The sequence below is a fragment of the Mustela lutreola genome, chromosome 16, assembly GCF_030435805.1.
Source record: "Mustela lutreola isolate mMusLut2 chromosome 16, mMusLut2.pri, whole genome shotgun sequence".
NCBI lineage: Eukaryota > Metazoa > Chordata > Mammalia > Carnivora > Mustelidae > Mustela > Mustela lutreola.
The window spans coordinates 8,382,383-8,404,140 of NC_081305.1; the positions used below are offsets into that span (position 1 = coordinate 8,382,383).

The window sequence follows — 21,758 nt, forward strand, 5'->3', positions numbered from 1 at the left end:
GCAGAAGTGAGAAGTGAGACAATGATTCTGACCTCCTGCAGTTTGCCTGTACTGAAGGGATTCCTGGGATGCAGTACTTTCAGGGTGGACCCTGGGAAAAATGCACCCCAGCCTACCTGCGCCCTAGCCCCTGACACACCAACATGCATGCCTGTTAATGCATTTTCCACCCAATCAAAGGGGTTAGACAGAGGCCGGAAGTGTTGACCTTCTTTTTTTTATCTTTTTTTTTCTAAGTGTTGACCTTCTGACCAATTTAGGGACCTCTGGGAGGGACAGATGCTATTGTTTCTTGGCTGCTGGGGACTTAATCTTTAATCAGGCCTCGACCGCTCTGAGCAATGGTTGCTGCCTATGGAACAGTAAGGCTGGTACATCTGCTCAGAGGGGTACCAAAGAACTCTGCTTGCACTGGGCTGGCTGAGCTCAGAGGGCCCTGTCCTCATTACCTGGGGAAACTGAGGCAGCACAGTATCTAGTATGCCTTCATAGTCTACTTCTGTATATGAAAATTATTCAGTGCACCAAAATAATAGTGATCCACCAGCTGTGGTACCAAGTCACATTCACGTGCCTTTTCACTTGGATATATGTCTCCCTTGTGCCACTTCTCCTGCCAACACCAGAGATACCAAGATGAGAATGAGTGCCCGCTTCACAAAGGTCAGACCCCACAGGGAAGCTCACTGCAGCAAAATCGAGGGGCTAATTATTTTAGATGCCATGTCTGAGGTCAACGTCATTCCAGAAAAAATAGGTCTTTGGAGGAGAGAGAGAATATCTCCTTGAGTCCAGCTGGTGATCCTGCACACGGGCCATTTTGTGGTTATGTTTTACTGGTTTTTTGTTTTGACATCTGCTAGATAGCATCACTATTACTTTTTTCAAAGTCACGGGTGGCAATGGGTTCTACCATTTTTTAGTGCCACTGCTTGTCGTTCTGGGGCAATGTGAGGAGCGCATGTGGGTGTTTCTTCACTTCTGGTTTCAGCAGGCACAGGAACTGAGGGCGTCCTACCGTCACGTGGCAAGGTGCTGATGTGTTATTTCCAGCCAGGCTGGAAAGCAGAAGTCCAGCCTTTGTCCTCACACTGGAGCCTGGGCTGTGTCTCCTTCCCCACTGCCACCCTCCCCGTTTAACCTCAGGACAGCAGTCTTCATTCCTGACCCCCTGCAGTGCTCACCTCCAAACCGAGGCAGTTAGGAAGATTGTGAGGACTTGCAGGAAGGTGGCCATGAGCAGATGGCAGGGTCAGCCCCCCTGAGCCTAGGGATCCCAACCTGAGCCACAGAATCCCCCATGATCACCAAACTCACCACAAGCCTCCAGTTTCATGGTTCACGTGAGATCTTCCTTTCCTGTGGACTGGGGAGATCCATTTTCTCCCCTTGATGCTCAAGTAGAAAAGGACGGTCAGATTTCTCAGGGTTCCTCTCGCAAGCGGCTGTTGAGATGGTTCGGCGGGATGGGAGTGACGTGCACAGTCGGAAAGGGCTGTCCAGGTGTGGTTCCGAGGGCGCGTTCATAAAATAGCACCTTTAAGCCTCATGACCACCCCAGCATGGAGCTACTTTTAGCACCTCTGTTTTACAGAGGAGGGAGCTGAGGCACAGGAAGGTCAAGTGGGTTGTCAGAGGTCACACCATCAGCAAATGGCAGAGCCAGGTTCGAGCCCTCCTAGGCTGAGTCCACCCTGTAATCCCTGTTGTATTAGATACTGGCATTATCTGTGAGGACTGGCCAGCTGGGGAGCAAATAAAAGTGACGATGACAGTGACGTGGTGACCACCGTGTTAGCAGTGAGCATTTGCTGAGCACTTACTGTATGCCAAGAACTGAGTCAGCGGCTTTACCGGTAGAATCTCCCAGAAACAAGATGTCTTTTGTTTCCTTCCTCTTCCTTTTTTTTTTTTTTTAAATTAATTTATTTATTTGACAGACAGAGATCACAAGTAGGCAGAGAGGCAGACAGAGAGAGAGGAGGAAGCAGGGTCCCCGCTGAGCAGAGAGCCTGATGCGGGGCTTGATCCCAGAACCCTGTGATCATGACCTGAGCTGAAGGCAGAGGCTTACCTCACTGAGCCACCCAGGCGCCCCTCCTTCCTCTTCTTTATCCCACACATTGAATTCATCAGGAAGACTTACAAAAAATCCACACCCAGGTTACTCGGAAATCCCTTCTCTCCATCTCTAGTACGAGGCAGAAGGCTGTTCGACGGGTGAGGAGCACGGCCTGCTGTCTGCCTCATTATGAAGTTACAGAAAGCATTGCTTGTTGTAGGAGCTCTGTAAATGTGTGTGGAATAAATTAACCAGGTGACCAGTATCATCATCGTTACAGCCTGTAAGGATAGTTCTGTTGTGTCCATTTTGCCCCAAGATGCTGAAATTTAGGACCAGAAAGTGGCCACAGAGGTCACCCAGAGATGACAAGACAGAGCAGTAGAGCAAATGTTTGACCCTGTGGTGCAGTCCTGCCCTATTTTAGGGGAATTTAGGGCAGAGACACCCCCCCCAATGTGGAAACCAGAAAGGTCAGGGTTCCCATTCCTGGCTTCCCTTACAAGTTATCAGGCACTTGCCCTGCTTTTGACCAGACAGATATGACAACCCTAGACTTAGAATCAGTTGTCAGAGAAGCTAAGAAGTAGGAAGAGTGACCCCCAGAGCTCAGGGTGTCAGTGCCGGAGCCCTGGGTCTTCAGGGGCTTGGGAAATAAGCCTGTGTCCTTGGCTGCGCAAGGACAAAGACCATGGGTGCAGAGCTGGTCTGATAAGATGAGTCCATCTTCTGAGCCTCGCTCTCCAGGTTTCCTGAAGACCCTGTGAGTCCCTTACCCTTTAAGTAAGTTCTCCTCTCCACTTAACTCTTCCCAAGTTGAGTTCTACTGCTTGTCCCCAAGAGTTCTGCCTAGTCCAGTTCTGAATAAAAGTGATATCTCCTCCAGAGAGCCCAGAGTCATATCCCATTTCTCTCTTCTCTCTCTGGTGTGCAAGGAGGGTCCAAACTCCCCCGTTCTAACATGAAACCTCCCAGTGACCTCTGCCGACTTGGTGAGTTCCTTGTTTTTACTTGCAGACCCTCAGCAAATGACCACAGAGATTAGCAGGGGCTTCTCCTGGCAGGGTGCACCCCTCAGCCGCAGCACTTCCCCATGGGCCCTAGGGAGGAAAAGCAGCCCGAACCTTGCCCCCTTCTGTTCCATCGGCAGAACAAGGCTGCAGACAGGTCGGGACTGGAGCCACCTCTGCTTTCCCGGCTACCCTCTGCCAAACACTTGAGCCTCCAGTGTCCATGCTCAGGGACTAAGCCACCACCACTTCTGCAAGTACTGACAGGAACTGTTCGGGGCTTATTCATGGGTGAGCCCACATCATGGGAACAGTTCACCTGCCCCGCTGACTCCCTCTCCCCCAGGGATGCTCCCGGGTCAGCTCCCAGCCCGCTGCGGCAACCTTGTTTCTTTGGACGCTCTAATACAAGCTGAAATGGATATTAACTGTAATTACTCATTCCACATGATTCTGTAGGCCACTCTTTGTACCAGAGTTGAGAACCTTCATTGTCCACGTTGCTTAAATTACTGAACACTGTGCCATCCATTCTGAATTAGTGCTCATTAATGAGCTGGTGGTTCTAGAAACTCCCTATTTATTATTCAGAGGCCAAGCATAATCCAGGCAGCTGCACTGCAACCGCACTCATGTGACTTTTGATCTGTCAGGGAAAGAAATGGAAAAAGAAACCCCTACATTTATGAACTTTTTTTTTCCCTGACAGAAAGGTGTGCTGGACAGAAAAGTAATTATTTAGTCTCTAGCTTACAAATGACACTTTTGTTCTGAAACCGATATGGATGATCAAGAAGGAGGTGTCTCCCCAACTTTTGTCCTGGTGAGCTTGGTGTCTCAAAGTCCTATTCCTGTTTCTCATGATCCCAGTGCAGAAAACACCTTTCTTTTCCTCACTCTCCCTGACTTCTCTTTTGTTCCCTTTGCCCCCAGCTTAGCGGAACAGGAAGGGCTCCTCCTGAGAGAAAGAGAGATCACACACACACACACACACACACACACACAAAGCAACACCCAAATTAATGATAAAACAAGCCATTCACATGATCATACACCAAAAGAGAAGTTAGAGTTAGATTTTTTTTTGTTTTTAAAGACTTCAGGATGGGAAACTTGAACCCACAGAAGTCAGTGCCGCCTCTCGTGTGCCTCCTGCACAGTAAGCCGACCCAGGATCGCCCAGTGTCCGAGCCGTGGACCTGTACATCATTAGCTATTGTGACAGTACACACATTCCTCATTGGAGGGAGCGCTTGCCTTGAAGGGGTAGGGGGATGCTTCCCAGGCTGACATTAATGTCTCTGCAAGGTCATTCTGCCAGGGTGCGACAGGTCACAACCAAATGGATTGCTCCCTGGTGGGCTGGACTCCGGTTGCATTGTCAGGTAAACACAGAAATATTCTGTCTTCGCCTGCCAAGCCTTGTCAACTATCTGTATTCGTTACTGCATCTTGGGTCCCGCAAGGTTCCCACCCGTATTTCTTTATAGCGGAAATGTAAACCATATGCTTTTGCCTCATTTCCAGTGAACGTATCCAAACGATGGTTGAGGCCAGACATATTCTTTTGCAATGAGTCTTTTGAGTGGAGTGCATCAGCCCTGCCTTAACCTCTTTTTTTTTTTTTTTCTTTCTACATTTTGTCATGACTCGAGTGGATTTGACTTTCTGGTATAAATACAGGAGTCTTTGTTGGATCCTGAACATGAAGAAATGAGTTCTGATTGTCCTAACTTGTCTTTGTTTCTTTTGGGTTTGTTAGAATAAACACTGGCTTGAGGCAGCAGACAAATCACATCAGGGTCTAATAACCAATTATAACACTCTTCTGTGGGTGCACCTCAGAATCCTTCTCAACACACTGCTCCTGGCAGTCTGTAGGCATCCAGAGGCATCATCATTTGCCATACCAATGAGAGGCACATGTTTAAAGGCATTAGCTGGTGTTGGGTTTGGCCAGAATCCTTTTGGGGAGGGTGCGAGTCTGCAGGCACCAGAAGTCTTGAGAAAGGAGAGAGTGAGACAGCTCCCAAAGTAAAGGCACGTTGGAGCCCGGCCCCAGCAGGGAACATTCTTCAAGAGTGGCAGCCCGGTACAGTCGAGAGCCTCGTGCTTCCCAAATTGCACACTCTTTGAAGACGTAAGCAGCGCCTTTAACTCCCCGCTGTAATCCCACGCCAGGCTCTGAAGCTATCTTAAGCCTCGCTATTTATCCGCCTGGCGAGGCACAACACTTACTTATTAAAAACATATCTATCATGGTTAATGACTTGATTTTTTCCCTTTAATACAGTACAATGACAGGTGTAAAGGGAAGATGAGAGTCAGATGCTTCTGCAATATGCTTCCCGCTTTAAGATGTCTAGAACATCAGCCTTCCTCCATGGTGCCGTTGCAGGGGCGGCGGCGGGGGGGAACACCTCCGCCAATCCCTCCATTTTCCCCCCACCCCTCCACACAGATTACACGCTTGTGTTGGATGGAAAATCGTACCATTTGCAGTTTCAGATAAAAGCATGTTCGAGTGCATATGGAAAGTACCATTAGGAGCAACTCCGGAGTGCCGAGTAAAATGGGTCATTAGGCTTTTGTTTGTTGGAGAGTGTCTCCCATCTGACAGTGCCGAATGGTACCACTTTTAGCAGCTTATGTTCCCAGTTACATTAAACAGACAAACAGATTGACTATTTTGCATTTCTCATTTGACAGCAGCTTGCCTTCATTTGCTGCACACGGGTGGCGGGGCTGGAAACGCGGTAGATTACTGGAGCCAAGGTCCTGGTTTTGAATAACAGCAGATGCCAACATTTAACTTCAAAATCAATCAATTCTTTTTCCTGAGTATGGATAAAAGGTCTAGTGGAGTGCCTGAAGGGGGATTTCTGCTGTTTACAGCTGAAAACGTAGAAGCCCATATTCATAACCAAACTTTCTGCGAGAAATACCAAACGCGGGTAATTTCACGGAGGGAGGTGTTGGGAAGAAGTGTTCATGGGGAGGCTGGGGCCGTCCTGCTGCCGGCGATCACCGCGCAGCCTGGTATTAGGACACTCAATTTGATTAAGGCGATGACCATATCAATTGATCTGATTCTTGCATGAGGTCTTAATATGTAGTGACAGAAAAGAGAGTCGTCCTCGCATAGACCGCTTTGCTCAGGAGCCTGTGGTCGTGGGTTAATTAAAAGCTTGCTCCAAAAGGGAGTCAGTCCAAGGGGCCATTTCTCACTAGAAATTAGAGGGCTAACGGCCTGATTTAAAGACAACCGGAAGGCAATCCAGTATCTTTGTGTCTCGGCTCATCACCCAGCTGCCCAGGCTTCTCCAGGATGGAGCTCAGAGTCATTCAAGGTGGTGGTCCCAGCCACCGCTTCACCCTGGCCTTGGAGCCCCCACTGGGCACCGTGGTCACTGTGGTCTCTGGGTTTGGCGAGGCAGGCTTGCTGGCGTGGGAGGGGCACACGTGCAGAGCAGGCTCTGAGAGCGAAGTGGTGCAGTGCTATGTCCCCTCTGAGGTCACATCTGTTCCACCAGAGTCAAGAACCGTAGTGGGTTCAAAGTGCCGCACTTAGCCGTCCAACCACTGCTGTTCTCAGCATTGTCCCTGAAAGGCTGTGAGATCTTGCAGGAGTGGCCTGACTTCTCTGAGTCAGTTTCCATAGGGATACTAGTGTGGGTCCCACTTTACAGGATCATTATGGGGCTTAAATAAGATCAAGTGTGGAAAGCCCATAGCAGTGTACTTGGAACACAGTAAGTGCTCAATAATGGCTAATATGTGTGTGTGCTTGTGTGTATAAAATGTATATGTAGTTTATTGTATGCTATATATGTGTGTGCATATACATAATATATATAACACAATCTATAATATGTAATAAATGCGTTACATGTGTGCATATATGCACATACATATAATAAAACCCATACAAACAGCCTTACATGTAAATGTATGAATAATGTGTATGCACAGTCACTGTGTGTATAGGTCTAGAACACAGTAATGGAGCCTTGTTCCGTTACCCACAAGGCAGTAACAGAACACTCCCTTCTTGTCTTCCTTCTTCTTTGACAGAGAAGAGAATAGTTCATTTCATTAAATGGGAAAAGAGTGTATTTCCTTAAATTTCATAACAAAAGCAGTGGGTGGGCCCAATTTGGTGCCGTGGAGGATTACCTGCAATCCTCAAAACCAGCCTGCAGCCTGGTATGGCCGCCCCCTGCAGGAAGGCCAGTAGGGGACGAGAGAAGGGAAGTCTCGGCAGCGAGTCTGGCTGGTCAGTGACCAGTGGGCACCCAAAGCCCTGGTGTTCTCCACTTCGCTATCTTCCCCAGCGTCCGACACATGGGACACCCATGGGGCCAGGTCTCATGTAGGAAGGGAAGGTGAGCATCCCTTTGTCAAGTCTCAGCGTTGTTTTTGCAGGGGATCTACTTGGTGACTGAGTGCGCCCTCAACCCCCACCTCAGCTCTCCTTTTCTTTCTTCTCCTGTCTTGTGTTAATAAAAAACAAACCCAAATAGGAGCATTTTGATTTTATCAAAGCTTGCAGTAGACCTTTCAGTTTATTTTTTTAAAAGCAAACTTTTCATTGAAGTTGAATTCAGTAGGCAGAAGAATAATCTCTTAAAAACAAAGGAAAAAAAGCAAGATTGCTTATGTCTGCCCTCTCCCTCCAAAGGGAAAAAAAAATTTTTTTCATTATTTTTAGGAACTCAGGAAAATTCTAGGATAATCTTGAGATGAGAATGAGGCTGCTGAAGAGTTAATGCATTAACATGCAAATCGTCAACAGTCAATAAGTGTTGGCTGTTTTTAAATTTTTATTCCATACACCTACCTGGCTCAGGAAAAATCATTAGCCGTTATACCTAATAGGATACAGATAGTAGCCAGCATTTCTTAATATTTGAGCCTTCCATGACCAAACATTCCTGGAGAGTGTGTGGGACAACATGTAAGCCATGCTCCCTGCCCTCGGCCGTCACCGATGCTCCCACAGAGGTCCTCAGAGAGGGGCGATCCAAGCCAGGTAGACAGCCAATGAGATAGAGAGCCCTGATTCTCAGGTTTAGAATTTTTGGGGTGAAAGAGATGGCCCTGAGCCAGAGAGTTTCATAGCAAACAAAAGAAGAAAGACTTTAAGAGTTATGCTCAGCATCAACAAAGGAGAGCGGAAGTAAGGAAGCAAGCAACTTTGACCATGTGATGTGAACACTCTGGCTTAGATCTTGGAGGCAAGCAGAGCTGCATAGAAGCATAGAAAGGATCAAGGTCAAGGCGCCTCTGGGATGCCCTCTCTGTGCAGGACACTTGGTCTGATGGTGGGTCCTCCCAGGGCCTCTCTTTTGAAGTCCGAAATGCTCAGGGCACCAACACTTGTTGGGGGCTGGGACAGATTCACCCGAGATCATGCTTAAAAAAAAAAAAAAAAAACCAAAAAACCCCAGTTAATTGTCAAGTTTCTTTCTCTTCCTTGACTCCCACCCCCACTTCCCTCTACTCTTTGTGCCCAGCCTGGCATTTAAGACCTTTTGTTGTCGTAATAGAGATTGAAACCCTCTTAGGGCCTGGAGTTTGCGGTTTTAATTCAGCAGTGCAAGGGGTTTTTTTCTTTCTTTCTTTCTTTGTTTTTCTTTCCCGTTTTCTTTTCCTAAGCCAGGCAGACAATGCATTTGCAGAGCAGAAGCTGTGTGCTAGGAGCTCCCCGGATCCTGAACAAAACCCTCATTAATGGGAGGTGGGATTTCCTGGTCACAGCTTTTAGCCAAAGGGCAAAGGTCGCCCATTAACCAGCATCCAGTCTAAACAGTGCTGTGTAAAATGACAGGGAGGGGAGGGAGAAAAGGGAGAAAAAGTCAAATATTTGCTCTTAATTCTCAAGTTGGCTTCTCTGGAATGGCAATCAGGGAAGTATGGTGAATGATCAATGCTGCACTCGGGATACAAATCCGGAACTGCGTTTGCTAGGCTGAGCCCAGGGCTCGGCAGCGCTCTAGGACGCCCTGGAAGGGGCGCTGCCGTCTCACCACACCGAGGGCTGGTACTGGGGGGGAGGGGCGCAGGGTTCAGGGGGTCAGTCTATCACCCGTGGCCCCCCTCACCGCCTGCCTTCCAACCCCCACCCTGGCGACTTCTCTGAAGGGACCCCAGACAGAAGCAGAAATGTGCTGAGTCATGGCACAGGTGCCCTTGGCTCTCCAGTGCAGAGCCCCCCTGAGGTGCGCCCCTCCCCCTGCAGCTGAGACCCTCCAAAACCCACAGGGCCTTGCTAGCCTGTGTGCCTCAGCTTCTCTCTCTCACCTGCCCTCTGCCCTGTCTTCACCATGGTTCATCAGCCCCCAGGCCATCATCTCCAAGCCCAGAGATGTGGCCTTGCTCTTCCCACAAGGAGAAAACTCTTCCTTGGGTCTTTACCTCCTGGTGTTTTCTGTCAGCTGTCTGACTTGTTCATCCACTAAAGAGAGCGCTGGTTGTTGGAACCCTTTAAAGCTGCAGTCAGGAATTAGCCTCCTCTGATCCTCTCTGATCAGATCCCACTTGCAAAGGAAAGAATTGCTGCTTCTCTTCCTCAGATTGTCCAAGGAAGGGTGGGTTGCAGAGTCTGTTTCGGGATGAGACAGACATAACCCCCAGAGAAGGACGTGCTGACCCACTCAGGCCCGCCAGGGCTGCCTCTGTAAAACTTAGGAGCGAGGGGCCCCTGGGTGGCTCAGTGAGTTAAAGCCTCTGCCTTCAGCTCAGATCATGATCCCAGGGTCCTGGGATCGAGTCCCGCATTGGGCTCTCTGCTCAGCAGGGAGCCTGCTTCCCTCTCTCTCTGCCTGCCTCTCTGCCTAATTGTGATCTGTCTCTCTGTCAAATAAATAAGAAAAATCTTTAAAAAAAAAAAAAAAAAGAAAAAGAAAAACTTAGAAGTGAGTGTAGCAAAGCAAAACACTGTTCTCAGACAGGCTCACCCCGGAAAAGAGGAGGACACCAGACTGGGCCCCACATGGCTGCTCATTTCCCTAAATTTATCAACCAGATAAGCCACTCTCCCTTCTCTGGGGACAAAAGGCTCCATGGGAATGCAGCAGCTAGAAAGGTCTGTGCATACCATGGTTCTCAACCTCAGCCTAGGCTGGCATCATCAGCCCATAGCCTTGTAGAGACATCGGCCCTTGGCTTAATGCTCAGCATTCGTTGCCTTGAAAATTCTTAGTGACAGTCATAGCGGGCCTTGCGTTATCATTATGCACTGGACCCTGCAAATTACACAGCTGGTCATGACTGTGGCCACGCGTAGCGATCACTTGTGAAGGATTCTAACCATATCCTAGGTCCTGCCCTGGAGGTTTGGATATGATCAGACGGGTCTTCCAGGAGGCTTGGGGGGTGGGGGAGGGGAAGCCAGTGCTCCATAGAGGGAACCTGTGCATAGAGGGAACCTGGAGGGGAGCGAATGTACCGTCTCCCTGATACTGCTGCAGAAAGATGTGCCCCAGCTTCTATAGAAGTCAGTCAGTACCTCTTGTACCTGAGTGATAGCCCTGAACCACTTCATGGTGCTAATCATACGAACGACGCTAATGATAGTATTTATGAGTGCTCACTGAGCCCGGCGCTCTCCCAGGTACTTTATGTATCATCACATTTGAGTCTGACACTCTCCGAGATGGGTCCCATTATTTTCCCCACTTACAGACGGGAAGCTGAAGCCCTGAGCTCTCAGAGCTCTCCAGGTTGGTCGACTTAGGGCTCTGCTTCCCCAATTAGGGTCTGAGTTTCCAGGCTTGGTAGCACCTTCTTTGTCCCTACTTCCCCAGCATCACACCCACACACCATACCTATTCAGCAATGCTTGCAGAATGGACTCGCTGTGAAAGATGTTGCCACAATTTTGCAATTTCAGTGGGGGTTTGGGGGGCTGGGGAACTTTATGCTGCTTTCAGTACTAGAAGAATATTTGCTGAGAACCACACCCCCAGATGTATTTTTCACATTGTCCTACTTGGATCCCCATCATGTTTGGATGGCTTTGAGTTCAGCCCAGAGCAGGACCTTATGACAGGAACATTAACATGAACCAGACCACATCCCCACAAATATTATCCTGGAATACTGGCTGGTTGGGAGCAAGAAGGGGCCGTTAAATCAGAGCCCTTGGCCAGAAGCAGAGCACATCACCAGGCACAGTGCACAGCCATCCAAGGGAAGATTTGAGTGAATTTATTCTACAAAGGGCTTTTGCTTTTTCCAAAAAGCAAAGTTGTGTGCCTGTACAGGGGAGAGTCTGACATTCAGCAGGGCATGGAGAGAAGACAAAATGCAAACTCAAAAAACATAGGACTAGGATCTGAACCATCTAAGTGGCCTTAAACTACAGGGAGAAACAAACAATGGGTGGGTCTGGAGAGAAAATAGCATGTTTCCCGTTACTCCCAAGTGTGTGTGGTTGGGGCCATTCCAGGGTCTGGAGGTTTCTGCTTCCCCAGCCCTACGGCAGGTGAGGAACCAGATCAAGTTCTTAAGGCAACCCACAGAATTGAAGAGCAGGGGAGGTTAGGGGGAAAAAAAAAGTGCCTTTGAAACTCAGGGTCTATATGCTGGGACTCGGAAACTGCTGAATTGTCTCTTTATGGAGCTGATTTTTTAAATAGATAACCCATGTACCTGTACAGGTCACTTAAGCTCTCACTGCCTCCTTGGACACCTGTCTTCCTGGTCACATTCCTCACATTTACTGTGGTTATTAGGTGCTTGTCTTATATGGATGTTCTGTTACATGCCACAGAAATGCTAAAGGGAAGGTTTTGTTCTGATCCCATTTCACAGATGAAGTTAAGAAAGATCGAGGTCAAGTCCGCTGCAGACCGCCTTTTACCATCCCTTAGCCATCAGCCCCCTGGGAGAGCTTACTCGGCCAGTGGAAGGGCTGAGTAAGTAGAGAAATATGGAGAGGTGGGTTCCCAGACCATCAGTGTCTCAAGGAAGGCCAGGGCACCTGATGTGTCGGCTTTAGGGAAAGAGCACAGCAACATGACAGGAACTAGTGACTAGTTGTCCTAAAGGCCTTGGACACAACACACAGTTTCATTTCTCATCTGTGAGGTGGGGATGCCAACAGCGCCGACCTCGGAATTGCATTGGGAGGATTTGAAGAGGGGAAAAGGGTCAGCTGAATGCTTCAGCTACTGTTTAAGCTGGATGAATGTTGTGTTGTTGGGGTGGTTTGGCTGTGGGGGAGTACTTGACTAGGTCATGGTCCCTCAGTGCTGGTTGGAGAGCTAGCCCCGAGACACCAGTATAGATGCTGGAGTTTGATGAACCTGCATCCCACGGCTTCTTCTACCCTCTAGTAGGATAGTAGGATAGTGAATTCCTTATGATCTGACTACACTGAGGCAGGGACCCGATAAGACAGCCCTTCTTGATATGACAATTATCTAAATATTTCCCAGAGATTGCAATACTGCCAACGACTGATTCCCAGAAAGTGTCAAATTCCTTCATTGGAATGGACATGAGAGCAGCCAGGCCAACCTTCTGACCTTGTCATATGGAGAGCGTGGTGGCCCAAGGCAGCACGTGTACACCCTTGATCAAGTTTAACGAAGAGCTTCTCCTGCAGCAGAGAACCACTGATAAAAGAAACAGCCTTTAGAGACAGTTCATCTCCAAGGATAGTGATTCTCCCAGGTCCCCGATCCTGTTCTTTCCCTGAGGAAAAAAGGACCAGTAGGGAGACAGGAGTTTAGGGGATGGGCGTCAAGCACAGTTCACACAAAGGATTGTGTGACTTAGGTGCTCATGGCATCTTAAAGAATAGCCCTGACATTATTTCCTAAGGAGCTGAGATGTTGTTTTACCCCTGAATTCAGGTCCTTTCAGAATGACCTAAGAACACTCGTACGGAAGGTTCTGTAGATCCCCGGGTAGGTGGAGAAGGAATCTCAGTGACCCTGGGGGCCGTTACCTCTTGCAAATCACTGAGTCTTACCTTATTACAGAAAATCTGTGGGGAGCATCTCTCCAGCTGGCCCCATCCAGGCAGCGACCTCACAGCTGTGGAGGGCACAGGACTGAAATTGTCTGATCGTGTTCTCAGATAGAGACAAACCCGCCTCTCCCCTAGCACTTCTCTCCTTCTGTATCAAGAAAGCCAGGGAGAGAATAGAATCTGGTGTGGTTCTTGTGTCTTAGATCCAACAGCGGGATGCTCTGATGAAGTTGCCTTTCCCTTCCTGGATATACTATGCACAATTACTCCGTGAACATCAACCAAGACCAGTGCAAGGGTCAAGAGAAGAGACTGACCTTTGGAGGCCTGGTAGCCAGTTTCTGCCGGAAGCGGCAAGCCAGGGCACAAAGGGTCATGCCGGCAGATCTGATAATGGGTCCCCAGCGCTGTGATGTGGGTGAGTCCAAGTGGCTCATTTGACAGGTGGTGATCATCATGAAGACCTTCAAGAGTCTTAGAAGGAAAAAATATATAGTTCATGTATAGAACATGTGTATCAAATAGTGGGCATTAAAAAAAAGAAATAAACCAACCATAATCCTGTTCTGTTGTTTTCTCCCTTTTTCTAAAAAATGAATGCAATTCCTTTCAGGGATGTCTGTGTGGGCCAGGCCCTTGAATACACCCTCTTTTCATATAATTTATGTCTGGGGTGCCCCCAGTGATTGGGGTCCTGTTGGAGTGGCTGAGCCTGAGGCCTAGGATACCCCACAAGGTGGTATTGGTCAGTTCATATTGGTGAGCACTTTCTTCCTACTTGTGAAAACGGATCCCTAGGCCAACCAACCAAAGGACTACAACCTTGGTGACTTAGAACGATGGAAATCCATTGCCTCACAGTTCTGGAGGCTAGAAGTTGGAGATCAAGGTGCTGACAGGGCCACACTCCCTCTCAAGGCCCTAGGGAAGAATCCTTCCTTGCCTCTTCTAGCTTCTGGTGGTTTCCAACGACTCCTTGGCTTGTGGCTTCATCTTTGCCTCGCTTGTCAAATGGCATTCCCCCCTGTGTGTCTTTGGGTCTCACCTCTTCTAAGGACACCCATCATTGGATTTTGAGTCTTCCTTAACCCAGTACAAATTCATCTTAACTAACTACAGCTCAAAAATGCTGTTTCTGGGGTGCCTGGGTGGCTCAGTGGGTTAAAGCCTCTGCCTTTGACTCAGGTCATGGTCGCAGGGTCCTGGGATCAAGCCCTGCATCGGGCTCTCTGCTCAGTGGGGAGCAGGCTTCCCGCCTCCCTCTGCCCGCCTCTCTGCCTACTTGTGATCTCTGTCTGGCAAATCAATCAATCAATCAATCAATCAATCTTTAAAAACTCTATTTCCAAATAAGGTGACATTCACAGGTGGACTTCAATGTGGGGGTGGGGGTGGGAGACACAGTAACCCATGATATAGTCTGTAGGTTCAGCCTGCAAAGCCTTACCGTAGTCCTTCCTTTGTGAGGGATGAGGGCACACATACCTTTATGATGTTATCTGTTCCCTTCTGAGATTCAGTTTCCTGTTTGAAAGGGGGACATGCCACCTGCTTAATCAAGCTAGGCTGTCTGTCACACCCGCCCTAGCCTGGTGCACGTTCCTGCTGTGCCCCAGGCATCATCTATGTGATTCCTGTGCAGGGTGGGCCCTCCTCATAGAGGGGAAGCCTCATGAGGGCAGGGACCCCCTCTTCATGCTCCCCTAAAAGCAAGCCCAGTACCTAGCATCTCATAGGTGCTCAGTAAATACTTGCAAATGAAGAAATCATGTACACAGAGCCTGGCCCACCAGACCACCAGGGACACGTCATCCCTGGTAGCTAGCCCTAGTCACTCCCATGATGTGACTCCTGCTGACTTCATCCTCGTGCTACTCAGGATACAGTGGGGAAAACAGAACTCACCCTCAGGTCATCTCAGAGGAGGAAATGTAATGTGAGACTAGGTCCCAATGTCTTAGTAGAGCTAAAAAAGAAAAGGTAAGGTTGCCCCAAGACCAGCCAATGCAGAAAGCCACTACTACCCAGGTGTGCCTGACTTGGGGACCAGAGGCCAGAGGCAGAAGCTGGACCAAGGAAGGCGGGCAATATGGCGGGAGTAGAGCCTGTGAGGTGGGGTCACACCTGAGGAGGGTACATAGGGACCTCTCCTTCCCCAACCTCCTGCCAGCACCTCCCATTGTTCACATCTATCCTGGCACAGTCTGCCAAGGGAGGCGCTAGGGGATGTCATCCTTAGGGGTCAGGGCCCTGCCATGCAGAACAAGGGAGAGGAGGGCAAGGAAGAAATCCTGGGGCAACAAGCAGGTGACTTCCCTATCTCCCCTGGGCTGATGCGTCCGTGAACTGGCCTCCTGCTATTTGTGCTGCGTCCTGTGGAAGATACGGAAAGCAGTCTCTAGTTAGACTTGTCTAGACTTTCTTCCCCATGGTCCCTGACCATACTGTGCATAAGGAACTCTGAGAAGACATGTGCAATCCACATTCCCAGGCCCTACTCCAAGTCTCCGGTTTATACCCTTTGGGGACAGGGACTAGTGGTCTGTATTTCTAACAGAGGCTGCCCTCTCGTGGAGAACCAACCCTGCTAATTCTGATGCAGTTGATCAAAGGTCAATAATTTGAGAAACATGGAGTTAGCTCCAGGAGTTGGACAGGCTTTCAGATTCCACAGGAAGGAACAAGGCACCTTTGCAAGCTGGTGTATGGAACAGCAATCTCGTATAGAGGGGCGCCCAGCTGGCTCATTCAGTAGATTGTACGACTCTCGATCTCGGGGTCATGAGTTTGAGCCCCACGCTGGGTGTAGAGAGGACTTAAATAAATAAATTTGAAAAAGCAACAACAAAAAAGGAAATCTCACATGGTGCCTGAAAGCACATCTGTTTAATGCATGAGACCAACAAGAAAATAGGAGCCATTCGGTTACCTCTCCAGCCCAGATCTTGTACCTAAAATATTTGGTTTTGACTCTAGATTAAAGAAATGGCACAGACATGGCATGGAGGGTAGGCATGTGAGCTCTTAAGTCAGCTTCACCGGGGTAGAAACCCACCTCTTCCTGGCTACACTCCCCCTAAAACAATGATGCCGGTGGCATTACCTTCTTTAATCCAAAGGATATTCAGAAAGAAAAGGTTTCTCCATCTTGGGCTCTGACTCAGTGCCCCACATAACTAGTCCTGGGGAAAGACAACTGCAGCAGAGCCCTAATGACTTAAGAGAAATTAATATGTTAAGGTTGCCTGTGTCTCTTGCCAGATAAGCACCAGGTCTTGCCAAATACTCTGCCCTCTATTTTAAGCCACTTGGGAGACAGCTCTTATATCTGATTGGACCCGACTGGGGTCCCAGTCTCGGGATTTTAAAAGGATCTAGAAGTCTGTATCTGGCCTCTCCTTCATCTCAGTGGGGCAGTCTGCCTAAAGGAGCTAGCTGTGGGCTCTGAGCGCTCGGAGTCCAAATCTAGCTCTGTTCTTGCAGGTTTTGACACCTTAGAAGAATGACATGACTTCTCTAAGCCTCAGTTTACACATCCCTGACATAGGTACCAGGTGCCCTGTTAGGCTACTTCTCAAGGCTCTTGTACACACCCTGGGTCCACCACGTTGGACCTCATCTGATGGGCACATGATGGTCACAGCCATCACACACTGTCCCCTTGCATTAGGCAGAGGTCCTGGAATCATCTGGAAATGCTGTTTGGTTTAACCGATTACACTCAGATCTCCTTGCAGTTCCACAAACCCCTGTCCTCTGCATTCTCTCATAGTGGGTTACAAAACAGCCCCCACACCAGACACCTGGAAGTCATCCCCAACTGTCCCAAGCCGCCTCCTAACACCTCATCTGGCAATTGTCTGAGATCTGTCCATTTAACCTCCTAGATATTTCCTGGATCTCTCCCCTTTCCTCGACCCCACCGGCCCCCCTCTCAGGCCTCGCCTTCTGGACCACCTCCTCACTGGCCTTCCCGTCCCCACCACTGTGCTGCCAGAGAGATCCTGTCACTTCCTGCTTGAAATTCCTCCAGGGTTTCCCCCACAATTTTGGGAATAGAGCAAAGCGTCTTCAACCTGGGATATGGGTCCTTGCATGACCTTTCCTTGCTTCACACAGAAAGACAGAACTACTGGAGGACCGTGTCTCTCTCTCTCTCTCTCTCAGTTTTGTTACCTGTCTTCTACCTGGAATTTCTTCCCTCACTTTCACCTAATTCATTCACTAAACTTCCACTACTCATTCATTATTCTGATTCTCTCTTTCTGCACAACAAACTACCCCTCTCCCAAACCTAATGGCTCAAAACAACTTACTATTTCTCAGAATTCCATGGATGAGGAAGTGACACAGGGTACAGCAGGGATGGCTTACTTTGCTCAATGACTTGGGGGCCAAAGCATGATGGATGACTCCAGGGGCTGGGGGGCTGAGAGCTGGGGCTGAGGGCCTCTCCAGGTGGCCAGCCTAGAGTTCCTAGGGCATGGCAGTCTCGCGGTGCTGATGTGGCAGCTCAGGTCTCCAAGAGAAGAGAAAGAGAGATAGCCTCTTAAAAGGCCAGGACTGGCTCAGTGCCACTCCTGCTGTGGGCTGTCAGTCAACACAGACCAACTCCAATGGAAGGGCATCTTCCAGTGGCCGGTGTGCAAAAATTTTGTGGCCATCTTTAACCCCCCACAGTCAATACGTCCTTAAGGAGAAAGTGAAGCTTTGCTTGATTCACCCCCAACCCCCTTCTCTGCTTTCCTCCAGGAACTGAATAACTATAAATGGTGTAAAATCTCCCCATTAAATTGAAAGTGATTTCTTCAAATAAAGGGACTGGACCTCATGGATGAGTTATTTGGCACATAATGGGTTCTCACTAAATGGGTGCTATTGTCGGGGGTGTTAATAGTGTTAAGATTAAAAGCCATTGTATCTTTTTGTTTGGCCCCTGTCTTGCACTGAGAGGCTAACCCATTGGAGTTTTCCTATGGCAGCTATCGCATGAATGAATGAGTGGCTGAATGCTTTGCACACAGTGCTGTTCTTGACCTTGGGGAACAAGGCCTTGGGGAACAAACCAGATAATCACATCAAATTCTGGCCTACATAGATGCTCCAGCTTTCATCCCAGATCTGTCATGGTAGGACTTGGGGCTTAGGGGCTTGAGGGGAAATAGTCAGTCTCCTGTCCCCACCCACACAGTAAACCAAGGTCTTCACTGCCAGCTGCTGGTCCTTAAGGCTCCAGTGTGGACTCATATCGGCTGTGTCTGCCTTTCTTACCCCCACCTCACCAGGAAGGGGCTGGTTTGCTGAGTGAGACCCTCTCAAGGCCAAGGGCCTGAATGCTTCCTCCCTGCTCACGCCGCAGAACAGCAGCTGGGCTGGGAGCCTGGCAGGTGTCTAACAGCCCGCCGCAATCCTGCATAACAGGAAGTGAGAGAGAACACCATATCCAATTGAAACTGCAGTGGAATATGGGCTGCCATGCTTAATTAACCACCCTCGGTCATTTCACAGATTTCTGTTGTTGCCGAAGGAAAAAAAAAAACAAAAAACGGAAGGCAGAGTACATGGAGGATGACAAAGCCGTTTCTAGAATGTTCGTTTGTGTTCATAGCCCCTGTTCGCTGATTTGCCGCCTGCTGACATAACGGAGAGGGAATGCTCCCTTCTGGCTTCAGTTTTTTTTTTTTTTTTAATGGGTTTCTACAGTGGTTTTTGTTTGTTTTTGTTTTTGTTTTCGGGTTTTTTGTTTTGTTTTTTGTTTTTGCCAGAGAGTCAAATTCATGCCATACTCCTAGAAATGGTCTTCACATGTGTGTGAATTCATACAGTTGTGTCTGTACAAAGGTGTTTGTGTTGGTGCATAGAGGACTATGGTCCAGGTTGTGCAGAAGATCTGGATACCAGTATGCCAGATCAGAAAGTGCACACAGGTGTCCCCATGGCTATGGGTTGTCAGTGGAATACCATAAAATCCAAGGGGGCTTGAATGCACTGAAATAACAGTTAATGCTTATTAAGAGTTTGCTGCCTGTGGCCAGCATTGCCACAGGGACCTTTCAACATTGTTCTTATCTGACCCTCCCAATAACCTTATTATTTATTATTTCCTCTGTAGAGTTGATAGACCACCGTAGCTAAGAGGCGGTTGAGGCAGGATTTGAACACATAATGCCCGGCATTAGGACCCCACACTTTCCCAAGTCATTATCCCTAGGTACAAGGACAGTGAAGGTGCCCCGAGGCTCAGACAGTTCTGTAGTTCTGTGATCAGGGACAAGGGCTACTTCTAGGGAGTCTTAGAACCACAGAACCATCCTGAAAGAATGCTGAGATGGACGGACTTTGGAAACTCCCTTCTGCTCTCTCACCATCTTCCTGCAGGACTTTAGTACCCCAACCCCCACTCTTGGTGACCATCCCATGGTGAGCTCTGGCTTTGCTTGGACTTTAGCACTGCAACTCCCTAGAAGCTGTCAGCATTTCTGGATGGTTTCTCAGTAATGGGTCCCCAACCCTTGGAGGTCATCAATATGACCCCGCTGAGTTCCTTGAGGAAGCAGTCTTTCCATGTCCCCCTCCCAGAAATTTGAATTCAGTGGTTCTGACGAGGAGCCAAGAGCTTGCTTTTTCCCTAACCCCTTCCCTGACATAACTCTGATGTGGGTGTCCCAGAATCATAGACCTTCAGAAATTTTCTGGATGTACAGCTGAAGAGCCCCCTTTCCCTGTATCTAAGGGAGCTCTCAAGAAGGAAGCTATGATTCTAGGTCTGAGGCCACTGGTGGTTGAGCAGTGCACAGAATGGGCCTCCGGAAAGTGGCAGCCAGGATATTTCTCTAAAGTCCAGTCTGCAAAGACAGGGAGTATTTCTTTAAAAGTAGCCAGGGAGAGGAACAGACAATGCCCAAGTGAAGCCAGCTTGGAATTTAAATGGGTCAGGAACTCTTAAAGAATTTCAATGAGCGTGAAATAGGTGTAGAGGGTTTTCTGGGCCAATATGCAAGCCAAATAGTAAATAACTATTTTCAGCACAGAGTTTGGTTGGCAAATTTGCATATGCATGTGACGCTGTGTGTGTGTTTCTATTTTTACCATGTAAACGTGCGATCTGTAAAGAGAGCCGTGTGCCTCGGTGTAGATCCAGGCTTGGGCTGTTGGTCGGGAAGAGCTGATTTTCAGTCTAGCTGGACGGGGAGTTCTGTATTTTAATGAGTCCAGGTGAGAGGCAAGAGATGGGCCAAGAAGAGAAAGGGGGTGTGCGTGAAGCTTGCTGAACTCTTGTAGTGCCAAGATCGCCCCGAAGCAAAATGCTCCTGCCTGAAGAAACAAGTTAGACAGGAAAGTTTGACATTGTGCCCTGACGCCAGCCTTGCACTGTCTAAAACAACTTCCCAGCCTTCCTTTAAAAAAACCACCCCCAATGTAGGATGCACGTATTGTGATTATTATATTTTTGTGATTATTATGATCATTGGCAAACTATGGGGAGAGCATTGGCATATACCTGCAGAACTAGAAATGCTCCCTGATTTTTTTTTCCTTGGCACCCTTTTGTTTTAGAGTACAGTAATGAGCCAGACTGAAGGGTTTCTGGCAAATCTCTTGATGCCTTAATTTTGGCTCAGCGTGGGGTTGCCACGTTGGTATTTTGTCTTTAACCTATGGTACCCTGTAAGGGGTGACTTTGCTGAGTGAATTTGGCATTTCCCTTTAGATCCTGACATATTGGAAAGTAGTACACTCATTTTACTTTTTCTTGCTGCAAAAAATCCTTTTTGTACCAACATCCTGCATAATGAAGGGAGTGCCCCCAGTCCCCCAGGACCTGGGTTTTGAGGAAGGTAGGGGTCATGTGCCATTGCCTGTTTACATTCTGCTCACAAGGTCAAAGATCACTGACTGATGCTCTCTAAACTACCATTTAATGCCAGCAACTTCTAGCCATAGCTCGCGGCAAATATCGGGAGGCTAATTTTCTTAAAATAACTTGTAATTGAGGGTAGGTTGCTAAATTGGTCCTTAAAGGCCCCTCCCCTCCCCGCCCCCACCAAGCACACCACCACTTACCTTCATGCTTTCAAAAGAAAAAGAAAAAAAAAAGTTTCATGTAAATCGAAGGTTAGCAGAATGGGAGAGCTCCTCTAGCTACCCCCGTGTACAAGAGACTGGCACTTCTGTTCAAGGGTATGGTCAAACAGCATGATGAGAAATCAGCTGTGTTTGTCCAAGGTTTGGAAGGGCAGTGTGAGTCCCCAAAGAGTGTCTGGGGCTTTGGTGTGGCCTGTGCTCGGTTCTCAGACACTTTCGTTTTCAGAATATTATTTCCTTTGTCAGATCTAACCCTGAGTCAATAATGATTGCTGAGCAATTCGTTAGGGCACACTACCATATTTGGACAATTTTAAGAAACTGCCTAAGATTTTTGTGATCTAGCTTCGAAGACTTGCAAAATGTTTTCTCAAAGGATGTTTTAAAACATTTCTAATAACTTTGTGTTTTCCTTTCCCTTAGTGATTGGAAAAACATTAATGAACTAAAGGAGATGTATGCAAAGCTCTGGGGTTATAAATTAAGCTGTTGGGGTCTTTTAAGAATGTATAAGTGTATGTTTACACTACTCCATAATAATAAGAATTCTCACCACTTCCAAAGAGCTTGAAAACAAAATACTGCAAACTTTTGCCTAATCTGTAGCATCTTTGAAATA

At 48.2% G+C, this 21,758-nt stretch overlaps 1 protein-coding gene across 1 annotated transcript in view; it reads left to right on the forward strand.

Moving 5' to 3' along the window:
* MAF (MAF bZIP transcription factor) overlaps positions 1–21,758 on the forward strand; it is a 334,904-nt gene that overhangs the window by 258,220 nt on the left and 54,926 nt on the right. The gene's annotated exons all lie outside the window — the stretch shown is intronic.